This window comes from Lygodium microphyllum, chromosome 17 (assembly GCF_053477565.2).
Source record: "Lygodium microphyllum isolate KBCC chromosome 17, Lygodium_microphyllum_v1.1.10, whole genome shotgun sequence".
Classification (NCBI taxonomy): domain Eukaryota; kingdom Viridiplantae; phylum Streptophyta; class Polypodiopsida; order Schizaeales; family Lygodiaceae; genus Lygodium; species Lygodium microphyllum.
Genome location: NC_141151.1, coordinates 66,247,837 through 66,264,376, shown reverse-complemented (window position 1 = coordinate 66,264,376; position 16,540 = coordinate 66,247,837). Strand labels below are relative to the sequence as shown.

Sequence of the window (16,540 nt, the reverse complement as noted above, 5' to 3'; positions counted from 1 at the left end):
CTTCACTAACCACTATTTTCAAGCAAATCGTAGAGAGAGAGAGAGAGAGAGAGAGAGAGAGACACACACACACACACACAAAAGTCCACAAACACAGTTACAAACATTCCAGCACACCAAAGTAGATTTGCAGGAAAAGAAACAAGAAGAAGAAATACGACTAGTGCCAACAACAGGGTCAAGTCCTATCATTGGTTTTGAACGGAGGAACTTAACGTAAGAAGGGAAAACAAACATCCATCACTCAAACTAATATTAGCACTAGAGCACCTGATGCAACCATGTAACCAGCCAGCTGTACGTTTTCAGCAATGCAGAAGTAGTCAAAATGTTACAGAAATGGACATAGTAGCATCAACAAACTACTATGCAGCAATGGCAATGGCTTCAAAAATTGAACTGCTAGGAAATGGTTAGGTCACAGCACATTCAACCTGCACACCACTTTATTACAACTTCAATTTCTCTAATATACCTTCATAGTCACCGTCAAGTAGTGATCAATAAAAGAGTTTTCAGTGACAGATGCTGTCTGCCCAAAGAAGTTGAAATAGCACTCACAAAAGAAGTTGAAATAGCCAACATCCTCCGCTCAAAAAGCACACAGCACAATATAGTTTTCAGCGAGTGTCGGAAGATTTTAAGGCATGGGTGGATAAGAAGCAACTTGCAACCATAGAAGAGGCAAAGGCTTCCAACAACTTTGCCTAAAGAAAGTTCAAGTGTTGGGCAAATTTTGGTCACTGGAATTACAACCTAATATAGGGGGTTCTTCAGATGACAGATATGAAGGCGGAAGTCCTCGCAATCTTTTGCACCCAGAACTTAAGATGCCATCATCAACTCATTTTTAGCATACGTGGCTGCTACTAGAGCAACTTTATGATATGCAAGACAAGATCCAGCAGTGCATATGTCAAAATAAGGTTTGGATGAATCAAGAGCCACTTGCAACCATAGAAGAGGACACAATTGTGAGAAGATATGCTGGAAGTGTCCCACGGGAGATGTCAGAGTGTGTCATCCACCAGACCAATCCCAAGTGCAGATACCACTAGTGGGAGCAGAAGATGTAGAAAAGTGCTGAAAACTCAAAAACTACCTAATGTGGATACAAACACACTCAAGCTGATATACTAAAGTGCTGAAAACTCAAAGACAACCAGAGTTGTCCATGTCTGACAGACAAGTCGACCGATCCATTTTGTACCATCCACTACAACCCATCCGATCCCGTCCAGAGGCATCCAATGGCTTTCCTGCACCAATCGACTATGTCCTGTCCGGGGTCAAAGTGACCCTTTCTGCACATTTTCCTCCTATTTTCTTAAACAGGCCTCTCTTCTCTACCACTGGTCTCCTCCAATAGCTCTCCTCCTCTCACACACACACACAGTCCCTCCCTCCCTCGCTCGTGACACACATGACAATGCAGCCGCCTTCTCTCCCTCACCATCCACGACCGATCCATTTTGTACCATCCACTACAACCCATCCGATCCCGTCCAGAGGCATCCAATGGCTTTCCTGCACCAATCGACTATGTCCTGTCCGGGGTCAAAGTGACCCTTTCTGCACATTTTCCTCCTATTTTCTTAAACAGGCCTCTCTTCTCTACCACTGGTCTCCTCCAATAGCTCTCCTCCTCTCACACACACACACAGTCCCTCCCTCCCTCGCTCATGACACACATGACGATGCAGCCGCCTTCTCTCCCTCACCATCCACACACACACACACATCCAAATTCAAACTCCCCCCCCCCAAAATACACATGCCCTCCCAACACACACTCTCTCCCCTCCCCCCCCCCCCCCCAAAAAAAAAAAAACCTATGAACCTTAAAACACACTCCCTCTCCCCCATCTCATTCATTCTTTCTGGTATCTACTCACTTGACTCTTGAGCTTCCCACGCTCTCTACTCTCTCAAGCACTCTTGCCATCTCAAGCTCCATACTCCCTCAAGCTATCTCTACTTCCTTAACCTCTCTACCTTTCCTACTCCCTCAACCTCTCTACCATTTCTACTCCCTCGATCAATTCAATCTGCCCTCCACATTCTTAGGTCTCCACATCCACCCTCTCTAGTCTCTACCCTCTACCTCCAAACACCCAACCATCAATGGCACTCCCTCTTCATGAGGCCTTTCGCTTGCATTGTGCCTACTTCGAGGGAGTGAAGGAGTTTTTGCCCCAAGATCCAAACCTCATCCATCACCCACAACCTCATGCGCCAACTTTCCTGATGATGTCGACCAAGAATGTCATCAGAAATACTTGCCATTGAAGCAACGCAAAGACGTTTCAATATTGAGGCCTTGAACGCAGAAGAAAGTCACTCTTCAACCATCTTTGTTTCCTCCATTGGAGGGGCCTCATCTATCACACAAGGAAAAGCCATTTAAGTGGTGCGCCTATGCCAAAGAGAGAAGGCACTCTTGCCCAAGCAATGAGCCAAGTATCTAGTCGTCTCTCTTTTCTCAAAGAGAGACAAAGGCAAGCCAAAATAGAGATTTCAAAACCATAATTGAGTGTGATCTCTCTTTCCACATTCTCAAAGTGGATCAATGGAAGCATATGGTGAAAGCCATTGCCGTTTTTGGTCTATCCCTTTACTAGTTTAACATGCTAGTTACCACCCTATCCAAGAAGGAAGGCTGGTTTCAATTGCTCGGCACAATGAGATGCATAAAAGAATGCTACAAAATGCAAATGAGACTGCTCATGCAACAAGGTGCTACTTGGACAATGTCCCTTGTGGGAAAATTACTTGCTTACCAAAACACCCTTTTACGCAAATGAAGATCATAAAATGTCAAGGATAGGCACAACAAGGGATGGATGGATACCAATGTAAGGACAAGACAATGCTAAGACCTATAGATACTACATGAACAATAGAAACCCCCTCTCAATCATGGATGTCAATGCCAAAGGAGCACAATATTGGTCTTTGTGTGGTGCCAAGAACCACAAAAAGAAGGATCAAAAAGCACCCCAAACAAAAGAGCTAGGAGAAGGGAGTCATGCTAGCACCATGATATGCTTGAAGATCCACCTCAAGAGATGAAGCATCCATCTCATAAAAAAAAACAAAGCCAAGACATACATTGACAACCTCCCAATGTGCTTTGCCAGGATTTGACATAAACCTGCTGACAACTCCCACTGCATGAGCAATGTCTGGACAAGTAGCAACCATAGCATACATAAGAGAGCCACAAGCTGATGCATAAGGAACTCCCTTCATAGCATTTGCTTCCACGTCATCTTTCAGGCTGTTCTACATGCACGATATCTTCACTAAAATGATTGTATTTACACTGACCTTACATGACACAACTAATTGACAAATGCTCAATGACTTTGTCATCATTGATGATGGTCTCCATCCAGTTCTATATTGTTCAAAAGTGCACATGACCACTTCAACGAAACGTCTACTAACATTTGAGCCCAATTTCATGAAGCACTGGCTTTGACAATCGTCTTGCATAGCTAAGATGTCACAAGAGGAGTGGATGTGAATCCTTCTTACTATAATAACCTCTTATAATGATATTTAAAAATCAAAAACAACAAAGTATACCTTGCTTTTTTAACCTAAATTGTCCAAAAACTATATAAGACTAAAAGCACAAAAGGAGATCAAAGCTTTTTGCACTGTAATAACTTGTTTAAAAGATATTTAGATCAAAAATGATGAAAAACGTTTCTATAAATAGAGTTATAGGACTGAGTTGCTTATTGGACGAAACTTTCAAAAGATCATAAATTCTAACGGGCAAACTTCCAATTTGATCTAAGTCTCACATTGCACCTTATTCATTTTGCCCACATCCTTGTACCACATAGTTATACACTTTGTCCACTTCATGCCCAATATCAAACCCTGCACTACCAATGCAATGGTCACTGTGCCAAAAAGTTCATTTTGATAATTAAATCATTAAGCTCATTTCTCATTCTTGTGACACGACTACCCAAGGGAACGTGTGTAAAGTTGAAAAGGATCAAAGCTAACGTGAGAAGAGTCGAGACCAAAGCTGGTTGGAATCCAAGGGAACCAAGAGGGTGTGCACAAGTAAAGTTTCACATTGCACCTTATTCATTTTGCAAACATCCTTGTACCACATAGTTGTACACTTGTCCACTTCATTACCAATGTCAAACCCTACACTACCAATGCAATTTTCACTATGCTAAGAAGTTCATTTTAATTATTAAATCATTGAGGACATTTCTCATTCTATTGACATGATTGCCCAAGGGCTTGAATCCAAGATTGAAGTGTGTGAAGCTAAAAAGGATTGAAGCTAAAGTAAGAAGGGTCAAGGCTAGAGCTGGTTGGAATCCAAGGGGACAAGGAGATGTGCATAGATGAAAAAGAAAGCTAGAGCAAGATGGCAAAAAGTACCACCCACACCCAAGCAGATACGCATAGAAACAAGTAGACACACATGGACTAGACTCGGAATGCACACACGATAACGTGCAAAATGTGTTGTTCAATTAGAGTAATTTTATGGTATAAATGCATACCAAATCGTACAATACGATATGGATCATATTGTAGTGTCCAGTTCGTACAGCATACGAAGACAACAACAATGCTAACTATGTGAGGGGTGGCATCGAATCCCTCTCTCCAACAGGACCTCTCTCCAACAAGACCTACAAGTAACATAATATACAAACTATGGTTTGATGAGGAGGGAGCCCAAAAATAGATCGGAAACAAGACCAAGCCAATCAACGTTCAAAAGCCACTTGAAAAGAAATACACAACTCACTTAAGCATGCGTAGACACACACATAAACTCCCTAATCCACTAATATGCAATCCCTTTTTAGTTCCCATTTTGAAACTCAAAAGATTTCTTCATGGTGAGGGTCCATTCAAAATGGGCTCTTTTTTCAATAACCTTGTCCACTATGAGGTATAGCTTTGGAGTGCAAGAACATGGGAGTGAATCTAATTGAGGCACCCAAGTAATTGTTATAATCGTCGAATGTGAATAAGAGGGGTCTCAAAATTCTCAATGACCTTTTTTACTACATATTCTTGGAGTCTAATAGTGCGTAGACACGCACATAAACTCCCTAATCCACTAATATCCAATCCTCTTTTAGTTTCCATTTTGGGCCTCAAAAGATTTCTTCGAGGAGTGAATTCGATTGAGACACCCAAGTGATTATTATAATCATCAGATGTGGGTAAGAGGGCTCTCAAAATTCTCATTGATCTTTTTACTACATATTCCTGGAGTCTAATAGTGCCATTGCAAACAATGACTCCTAGAAATTCAGCTTTAAAGGTGGCAACTCCTAGAAATTCAGCTTCAAAGGTGGCAAATTCACACTTACTCGTGGAGAGTTTCTTAGAACTCACGAATTCCATCCTGCCCCTTATGATTTGAACTTATATGGTTGTATCACTTCAGCGGGGTTTAGCAATATCCTATTGTGCGTAAACAACTTACTTCTCACTGGCTCATATTCAGCTGCCATAACAGAAATTAAGGCCCAGCTTAGTTCCACATTTGAGATAACTGACCTAAGTCAAATGTCTTATTTTTTCGATATGGAGGTTGCTTGTTCCAAGGGTCATATTTTTGTATCATAGCAAAAGTATACTCTTCAATTTTTGTGAACAATATTCTATCAATTAAACATGGCCTGTGGCTACACCTCTTTGATCCCACTATCCACTTAAGGATATTCTAGCTCAACCCTTCGATACGTATACCTATAAGTTTGTTGCAAGGAACCTTTTTTTGCTGATTAACATTAGGCCAAATTTAGCTTACTCAATTTGATTAAGCAATATTCCATTGCACCTAGGATGTCACATTGGATTGAATGTTTGCATGTTTTGAGATATCTTAGATGTACACATTCTTATGGTCTGACTTCTAGTCATGGTTTATGCTTGCAAAGCTGTACAAATTTTGGCTCGGCAAGAGATCCCGATACCTGGCATTCCTACGACGGCTACTTCTTTTCCTTTAGCAACGGCTCCCATCTCTTGGTCAAGCTATAAGCAAGAGATGGTGGCAGCCACAACCAAGGCTAAGTATAGAGCTCTCTATGATGGCACCACCGTGGCCATCTACCTTAGGAGCTTACTAGTAGCACTTCAATTCCCATATGCTACTCCGAGTATTGTCTATTTCATTACACCTACGATGTCACATTGGACTGCATGTTTGCATGTTTTCAGATATGTTAGATATACCTATTCTATGGCTTTGACTTTTAGTCATGGTTTATACTTGCAAAGCTATTAAATTCTGACTAGGTAGGAGATCCCAAAACCTGGCATTCCCACAGCGGCTATCGCTTTTCCTTGGGCACCAACTCCTATCTCATGGTCAAGCTGCAAGCAAGAGATGCAACCACAACCAAGGCTAAGTATAGAGCTCTATGTGATGGCACCACCGTGGCCATCTACCTACGGAGTTTACTAGTGGCGCTTCAATTTCCATATGCTAGCATTATCTATTGCAATCACCAAAGTGCGATTGTATCAGCTGGTAATCCCATCACTTGGTCAGGTCAAGCTATAAGCAAGAGATAGTTGCAGCCACAGCCAAGGCTAAGTATAGAGCTCTCTATGATGGCACCATCATGGCCATCTACCTAAGAAGCTTTTACTAGTGGCGCTTCAATTCCCATATGTTGCTTCGAGTATTATCTACTGCAACCACCAAAGTGTGATTGCACCAGCTAGTAATCCCATCGTCACCCTGCGAATGAGGCACATTGGAGAACACTTTCACTTCACAAGAGAACAAGTTTAGCTAGGCACTATTCACTAGGAATTCGTGCCTTCCAAAGGCAATTTTGCTGATATATTGACGAAGGCAGTCACTCAACTGGTTCTCTAGTATCTACTTCCCAAGGTTAGCTTGGGTCCACCCTCCCCCTACTGCTTCTTTTCTCTTACTAGAGAGAGGGTGTTATTTATAATTTCATTCAAACATTATATATTTCATTTGTACTTTGTATCTTCGTCTGCATCATCAAGATGACCATGATTGTAAAGCGGCACTTGGACAAGTGAACAATTTCCTTCAGAGGTCACTATCCAAGTGGCAACATTGCATAGCATTTTGCATTAGTATGACTGTTAGCATTGTCTCTTGCATAGCTCCAATGCATTGATATACTATTCTTGTAAACATGCATCTATGTGTATTTATTTTATTCATTTTTTGTATTTAGGGTTGTTAACTCTAAATCTATCATTTTCATAGCATTGCACATGGCAATCTCCGAGACAATCCCTCTTGCTTCCTTCACTTGCTCTGCTTACCTAGCTCACTCCTATCTCTTTTGCCTCTACCACATACCCCCACACTTACCCCCACACTACCACTATTCTGTGCCATCGACATTCAATAGTGGTAGAGCTAGCCTCATTTGTTTTGTGAAAATCTTAGGACTAACAATCTATTTCTTCCTTTTCAAGCACTATTACTCAAATAGGCCAAAAACTCACTAAAAACCCTCAATGCTAAATCTTTCAAAAAACAAAGCAAAAGCTTTTTTTACTTTTCAAAAGAAGATAGTCCATTGTATTTCCAAGTGCCTTTGTAGGACTCAAGCCACTAGGCAACCAATAAGCACCCTTTGTCCAATGCTCTATCCTATCTAGGATGAACACTTGGGCTCCCTTCGTGAGATTACCATCGCCTCTATAGTCTAGGTAGGTCGCAGGGCAACTAATATGAACCCTTTACCCTATTCTCTAGCTACTTTGGGATAGGACGCCTTGAGAAAAAGGGGGAAAAAAAAGCTTGGACTTGTTTGCAATCCCTTTCTCATTCTACTTTTGGATCTGGTAGAGAATATTGAACTAAAAAATCATTAGCCTTTATTAAACCACCCCAAAACTCAAATTAACTAATAAATTTAAACCTTTTATTTTAAATAAACACAATTCTAGAGTTTTAGTATCACACATGCAAAACCTAATTTGGGAGGCTCCAAACTTTCTAGAAATAGACAGGCTGCCCTTCCACTTAGTTCAATCTCTTTTTTGCAATTTGCAAGTGCTAAAGTTTTGTCACTCACCCCCCATTTGTGGAGACCATCTCAATGAAAGCTGCCCGGAACTATTTACCACCTACTAGGGCTTGTTTTCGGCCATCTTCTTGTTTTCTTTCATCCCACGGCCATCGCCAACCGATCCAATCACTTTACCAATCTATGTGGCAACCACATCCAAGCTACATTTCTAGTCCCAAGGTCTTCTCCAATTGTGGCCAACTAATCCAAGCTCTCTCTCTCCCCCCCTGCACGTTTGCTGCCTAGCGACCACCTAGAGCTGCAAGCAACTTCATCAGGCTGCATTTTCACCTCCTCTAGGTTGCATTTAACTTCTACAACTATCACCCTTGCTAGATAGGCTCTTATTTCTGCATTCTCATTCAATTTCTTATTCACTGAGTTCATTGACTTTGAGTTAGCCTAACTCTTAACTATGTTCTTTTATCAATTTGTGCTATTATCATACGACTGTAAGTTTCTATGTTAGGGTATTTCTCCACATCCACGCCCCTACCCGGACAAATATCTCACTCCAAAGCTGCAAGCAACTTCATCAAGCTGCATTTTCACCTCCTCTAGGTTGCGTTCAACTTCTACAACTATCACCCTGGCTAGATAAGCTCTTATTGCTGCATCCTCATTCAATTTCTTATTCGTTGTGTCGATTGACTTTGAGTTACCCTAACTCTTAACTATGTTCTTTTATCAGTTTGTGCTATTATCATACGATTGTGTGTAAGTTTTTATGTTAGGGTATTTATCCACATCCACGCCCCTATCCGACTAGATATCTTACTCCATAATTCGTAGTGCTGTCCAATTGATCACAACACCATACCAGCAAGTGACTTCATTTTGGAGGTCTTCTTCACATCGACATCAACTTCAAACACACCAAATTGCTATGTTTCGAGCTATGTTTGGAGTCCACATAGCTTGGCAATACAGCTCGTGAGGATTGCGTTTTTGCAGCTGTTCCCTCTGCAATTGTCCATCTTCCCAATGTCTACTCCAACATCGCACTGCCTAGAACTACATTTTGCTCCCTCCATGAAGCAACCCAAAGGACTGTGTTTTTCTCCCTTCATTGAGCAGATTCATTCTAGGTGCTACCACCTAATCAGCTAAAGCAAGGCAGTCATCTCTGAGCTCACCTCAATTGTATCAGCATAACTCAACATTTACCATTTATTTTTCTTCTGTTAACTCGACTTTTCTTTGTCATAGTGTTTACTGTGTATACTATGTTTCTCTCCGCAAAACCCACCATTTCTTGGTATGGTATCATAGAAAAGGTGCTCCAAGAACTAAAGATCCTCATTCTTCATTAAGGCGAAGAAAGGTAGTAGGATTGGTAATACTCTGAAATTCCAAATTATTTATTTCCACTACATCATCTAGGCATACCATCGTCGTCTTCTCCCTCCCACCCTCCCTTGGCAAGTTTGACACATTAGTGCCATGGCTTCTCTATAGAGATAAATGTGGGCCACTAGGTACTCTCACAACAAAACTGGTTACTCCACCAAAGATTGTCATCAACTTACATCACGACCAAACACTTCTTGTGCCACCTCACCATTCTAGGTGATCCCCTCCCACCTTCCCTTTACAAGTTTGACACACCGATGCCATGGCTTCTCCACAAAGGGAAGCACAAACCACCAAGTGCTCCTATTGCAGTAAAATTTGTTCCACAGAAGACTGTCGTCATCAGCCTTCATATGCATCTATCACCAAGAATTCCTTGAGCTCAGCTATAAGATTTTTGTGCTCAAGGAAATATGAAAAATACAAATGTTAATGTATCTAAAGACTTTGGTCGCTCTAACACAAAAATCAATCTAATAAAAAAGGTCACCTCATGCACAAAACAATATGGTTGGATGAATCTCAATTTGGTGATGACTCCTTGCCTTTGCTTCGAATCTACCAAGAGGCTATGCCATCAAGAGCAATCACTTCATTCCAATGGGAGAGAATGCAATGCACCTTGGCACCGCCCAAATACAAGTATGCATATATCGAGCCTATTAGCATGCCTATGTTAGTCATGTTTGTTGGTCATCTCCTAGTTGTGAGCTCCTATCAAAGTCTAACAGAGACATAGGAGATCTGGCAGTTTAGGTGCATTTTCTTCAGTTATCAACTTCCTGGTGCATTCCTAGGTCAGTTTTTGCTTTCCATAATCTACCTACATCTGCCAAACATTGCCATTGTCATCTAGTTTTTTTCTAAGACCTCCCCTATTTTTTCTAGCATTTTTCGAAGAGTGACCAGCATTTAATGCTGGTCAGTCAGCATTTATGGCAACTACTAGGGCAAGTCAGCCAGATTTTGGTGTTGTTGGCTATTTATAGCCTAACTCCCCCACTTGGCACATCAACATATTCTTACTACTTGGTAACTCCAATGTACTAATCATCAGTATTGAGTAGCTTTGTTAGCATTGCCCTTTAGGACATATGCTGCTACAATGGTGTGGTGGCAAGGTGGTGCAATGCCTCCAAAAATTCACACACTACACTCAAATTTATTGACTTACTCTCTTCTTGAGTTAAGTGGTCTACTTTTTGAGTTGAGACTTGTGAATCTCTTACATGTATATGCACAGTACCTTCAAATAGGAAAAAAAGGTCCTTACAAAAGACAATTTGCTCAAAGGTTTTGAAGGATTTTATATTGCTCTCTATTTTATTTTTGGTAATTCTGCTTTTTGTCAAGCCATACTAGTTTATTGGCCTTCCTCTTCTCTCTTCTTCTTCTTCTTCTTCTTCTTCTTCTTCTTCTTCTTCTTCTTCTTCTTCTTCTCTTTTATTGTTTTTCTACAGTATGTTTTGCATGCAAAATTGAAAGGCCTTCTTTTATTAGCTAAGAGAAAGCCCTTCTTTCACCATAGCCAGCATCCTCTTTGCACCATTAAAGCACCTTAAGTCTTCTCCTTACACAAGCAATTAATTACTTTGAATCTTGCTGTAGCTTTTGCACACTCATGCCACCTACTTCTTCCCTCTGTTCCACATGCAAACATCCACTATAGCCAACATCCTCTTCTTCCACCATAGCCAACATCCTCTTTTCACCAATGAGGCACCTCAAGTCCTCTCCTTACACAAGCAATTAAGAACTTTGAATCTTGCCATAGCTTTGCACACTCATGCCGCTTGGTTCTCCCCCCCCCCCCCCCTCTCATTTATCCACTATGCTATAGCCAACTTTTGTGATTGACAATTTGAAAGAGGGTTTCAACCCTTGGCCATGTGGTGGTAGCGTTAAATGGTCTACTTTTTGAGTTGAGTCATGAAGCTCTTACTTATATACGTACCTTCAAATATGCTTTACATTGAGCCATATTAGTTTTTATCGAGCTTGCTCTTCTCTCATCTTCTTCTCGTCCTTTTTTTGTTTTCCACATTACGTTCTACATGCAAATTGAAAGCCCTTCTTCCACTAACTATGAGGAAGCCCTTCTTCTACCATAGCCAACATCCTCTTTTCACCATTGAAGCAACTTAAGTCTTCTCCTTACACAAGCAATTAATTATTTTAAATCTTGCCATAACTTTCACACACTCATGCCACTTGCTTCTCCCCCCCCATCCCTCCTCGGGCTTCTAACCTTTTCTTCCTACTCTTCTTGTTTACCCGCTATGCTATAGCAAACCTAGTGATTGATAGCCCAGATTAGGGTTTCAACCTTTGGCCTTGTTGCACTAGCAAACAGAAGTAAGTATGAGCCTCCAAGACTGTCTATCTTCCTCTAAGCAAAAAGGCCACATGGGTGAAAGCTTGGAGTCTTGCAATCTGGACTCATCGAAATAGGTCAAGCACTACACAAACATTTTTGTTCGCATTTGCAAGGCAAACCATCCATTTTCTTATGTCCTTTTTGGTGCGGGAAAAAAGCACTACATTTGCGTATGATCAAAGCCACTAGCTAAGAGAAAACCCTTCTTCCACCATAGCTAGTATTCTCTTTTCACCATTGAAGCACCTCACATCTTCCTACAGTTTTCTAGCCTTTTCTTCCTAATCTTCTTGTTTGCCCACTATGCTACAACCAACCAAGATTGTCCATCCTCCCCCGCAAGCAAGAAGGCCGCATGGGTGAAAGCTTAGAGTCTCATAATCTGGACTCACTAAAATAGGCCATGCACTACACAAAGGTTTTTGTTCCCCCTCCCAACCCCCCCCCCAACACAGGATTAGGGTTCACAACTTGCTCATCATCATGAAGAAAGTATATTTTTCAAGGGGAAACCATCCATTTTCTTATGCTTTTTTTGGCCTTGGAAAGAAGTAATACATTTGCATATTGTTGGAGCTTTGGGAGCTCCCCTCCCCCCGTTTCTTTATGAAGACCTAGCAAGAGGCATATGCCTTCTCTCAAAATGCCTTAACTTGTGAGCTTCAAGGGTGCATTTGAAGCAAAGCTAGATTATAGTTGATTGTACTTCTTGGTTTTGGGCGGCTCCTCATGTTCGTGTTAGAGATTCAATCTCCATTGGACAAGCACAAGTAGTGTACTATCATACAGATAGTACTCTCCAACACAGTTACGCATTTTCCTATGTAGGTTGGACCATTTTCAGCGATCGTCTAATGGTTATGCAGCAATCCAAGCAAGCTAGAGCACACCAAGCAAGGCTCGCAGTATAGACAAAACCCGGGCAGGTGCCACACATGGCACTCCATTTATGGCACATAGCCAGTTTAGACTCGCTACATTTATTGTGGGCTATTTATGTGCAGCCCCTCACAAGTCACTAGCACTCATTGTTTCCAAGTGCAGGTGGAGAGAGAGAGCCAACATACACGTACTCTTGCACATATCTACCTTCTTCATTTCATTGTTCCTTCATTGCAGATTTCTACATTCTACTCTCCCTCTCTCTTCCCCCTCCCCGGGACCCTTCTCTCCATGTTCTTTTTCTTTCAATCTAGTCATGCTTTCACATTCACTGCACTCTAACATGGTATCAAAGCAACGTTGAAGGGCTGATTAATCGAGGGCAAACCTGAAGGGGAAATTTCCGCGCAACGACAATATGTGTTTCAACATTCAAGGGCGAGCAGGAGGGCTACGCATCAACACAAAGCTAAGACAAACAAGCGAAGGAAAAGAGAGAAGCTAGCTAGTTTTTGCAAGTGTTTGTTGTTCGTGAAGGAGAAAAGGCTTCATGTCAGCCTTTTGGTGCAGATTTTGTGTTTTCATCCCCCCCTAACAATTGAAACAGGTTCAAGACAAGCGAAGGAAGCCTTAGCAAGCTGCATTTTCGGAGCAAGGGGGGGTGGCCCTTGATTTTGTGAAGGCTACTCAAGTGACAATGTCTTTTGAGCTCGATGTGGAGTTTCAGGCTATAATGGACCATAAACTCCCTATGTTACCAACTCTTCCTCAAGATTGGAAGCTCGATGGGGAGAATTACCACATTTGGCAAATAATGAAGCTTTGCCATCTTGGAGTCCTATGATTTGGCAGAGCTCATGACTAACACCATAGGCCGTCCTACAGCCCTTAATGTCTCTAAGTTTCCTGTTGATGAGAAAGCTGAGTTGGCAAAGGTACAAGCTGTGAGTGCGCAATGGAAGAAGAAACACGAACACAAAGGAAGAGAGAGAAAGCAGAAAATGAAGGAAGAAAATCTGCACTAACTGAAATGAATGCTGAATACAAAGGTGTGGACTGATCAGTCCCTGCACGCAGCCCAGAGCGTCAGTGAGGGCACCAGATCAGGCTGGAAGCAATGGCAGCACCAATGCCGAAGTGGGAGAGAAGGGAGAGAGTGCTGAAATCTGCAAGACAATGTAAGGGACTGATGGGGGGCTGCAATATATACCCCCCCAGCCTCCAAACTGGCCGACCTAGCCCAAAACTGGCCAACTACCCCATAATGTCCGACCTGCCCATAAAATGGGCCGACTGCCTACACCCAAGAGCTGACCAACTGGCCAAGACACGCTAACAAAGAAAATGCCACAGTAGGCTGCTTCTTGCTGCTCCAAGAGATAGCACCAGATCCAAGGGTGAAAGCATAACCTGTAGTGGATCGTCTCGAAGCCATATCACCTACCCAATCAGGATCACTCCATCCAAAAAGAGTGGTACCATCTCCATACATGATCCCGTAGGATCGAATCCCCTACAAATACCGAAGGACACGCAAGGCTGCGCGCCAGTGATCCTGAGTAGGAGTCTTCATGAAAGAAGACAACAAAGCCACCACAAAAGTGATATCCGGCCGAGTGTGAAGAAGCCAGATAAGTGAGCCAACAAGGCACCTGTAACGGGTGGGATCAAGAAGGGGAACTCCATCTGCCAAAATCTTGGACTCAGGGTCCATGGGGCATGAAATAGGCCGACACTCGACCATACCAAACTCCGAAAGAAGCTCGGAGATGTACCAGTGCTGCAAGATAAAGATGCCCTGTGCCATCTAATAGATCTCCAAACCAAGAAAGAAGTGAAGGATCCCTAGATCCATCATGTCAAACTCCTGCCGTAGAATAGACCCAGTGTGCTCCACCTGCTGAGTGTCGCTCCCTGTAATAATAAGATCATCCACATACAAGATCAGCAAAACACAAAGGTCACCCACAACCCTAAAGTAGAGGTTGGGGTCACGAACGGAGCGCTGAAAACCACACTGTAGAAAGAAGCGATCAATCCTCCGGTACCAAGCACGAGGAGCCTGCTTCAGGCCATAAAGGGCCTTGCGCAACCTGTAGACATGATCCTCCTTCCCCTGCACAAGAAAACCTAGAGGCTGTGAAACATAGATCTCCTCCTCAAGAATGCCATTCAAAAAGGCTGACTTGACGTCCATCTGGTAAACAAGCCAACAGTGGTGAGCTGCAAGAGCCAAAAAGAACTCAAATGGTGGACATCCGAGCTGTAGGAGCAAAAGTCTCAAAGTAATCCAAACCCGCCTGCTGTGCAAAACCCTTGGCAACAAGCCTAGCTTTGTGCTTGTCCAAGGAGCCATCTGCAAGATACTTGGTCTTAAAGACCCATTTTACACCTATCAACTTCCGTTTCTTGAGACGCGGTACAAGGTCCCAAGTCTGATTTCGCTCAATGGAATCAAGCTCTACTTGCATAGCCCGTCTCCAAACATCCTATGCAAGATCCTCCTCAATAGTGGAAGGCTCAGAATCCTGAAGAATCTGGGACATAAGAGCATGGTTCACACAAAGTGAACTATCCCGCGGGGCCCGTAATCGGGTTGTTCTGCATGGACCTTTAGAAGAAGCAGGAAAGTGAGTAACACAGGAATCCTGCATAAGCCGGCAATACCACAAAGGAAGCCTAAGAGACTCCTCTTGCTGCGAGCCTCCGAAACCTACAAAGCACCTGTCTAAGAAAGGGACTCCCCCTCACCAAGGGAAGGTAGATCCTCCTCATCTAAAGAAGGCTCCCCATCGGATGGCGGTATATCCCTAGAAGACTCCTGAGGGGAGGCTGAAGGGGTGGAAGTACTCAAAGAACGAGTCACATCTGCCAAAGGGGAAGGGGAAGCCGAAGTAGAGGGAACAGGAGGAGGAAAAGGAGGGGGAGAAGCCCAAGAAGAAGGGGAGCTAAGAGGCATCCTGGAAGGAAGAGTAGGGAAAGAAGGTGGGGGAGGGTCTTTCGATGACGAAGAAGCATCTGTAAGAGAATCATCAATCGGATCCTCGAAGGCTGAAGCCTCATCGAAGATCACAACCCTGCTCATCTCAATCTTCCGCGTTGTCGGGTCGTAGAGCTGATATCCCTTCATGGTCGCGCTATAGCCCACGAAGATAAGCTGTCTCGACTTAAGAGTCCAGCTTCGTCTTCCTCTTCTTCTTATCCACATGGACAAAAGCATCACATCCAAAGATGCGAAAGTGAGACATGGAAGGCTTCCTCCCAAAGAAATCCTCCAAAGGAGTCGTGTCTTGCAATGCCGAAGTCGAAGAGCGGTTGCGTATATGCACCGCCGTAGCCACCGCCTCACCCCAAAGGGAACGAGGAAGACTCCTATGCTCCAGCATGGATCGGGCCATCTCCACCATGGTCCGATGCGCACGCTCCACCACACCATTCTCTGATGGTGTGTTCGCATGGGAATACTCCACCCGAATGCCGTGATCCCTACAAAACTGAGAGAAAAAGTGAGAAGTAAACTTGCCATCGTGATCAGCTCGAACACCACAAACTTTGGAAGAAGTTTCTCTCCACAAACACCTTCCACTCACAGAAATGAGAGTACGCCTCGCTCTTGTACTCCAAGAAATAAGGCCACACATAACGACTAAAGTCGTCCACAACCAGCATCAAATACTTGGCCTTCCCAAGGGAGGCCATGCCCATCGGTCCACAAAGGTCAGTGTGAGCCAACTCAAGCAGGGAAGAAGCCCTCCTGGAAGCAACCTGTGGGTGAGGCTACCTATGTTGCTTGCTCCTCAAGTAGCTAGGGCATAAAGTGTGAAGAGGAGGGAAATCTGGAAGTCCCTCCACC

At 43.1% G+C, this 16,540-nt stretch overlaps 1 protein-coding gene across 4 annotated transcripts in view; it reads right to left on the bottom strand.

Annotated features, from left to right (window-relative positions):
• LOC148021993 (KH domain-containing protein At3g08620-like) overlaps positions 1 to 16,540 on the bottom strand; it is a 42,305-nt gene that overhangs the window by 13,673 nt on the left and 12,092 nt on the right. The gene's annotated exons all lie outside the window — the stretch shown is intronic.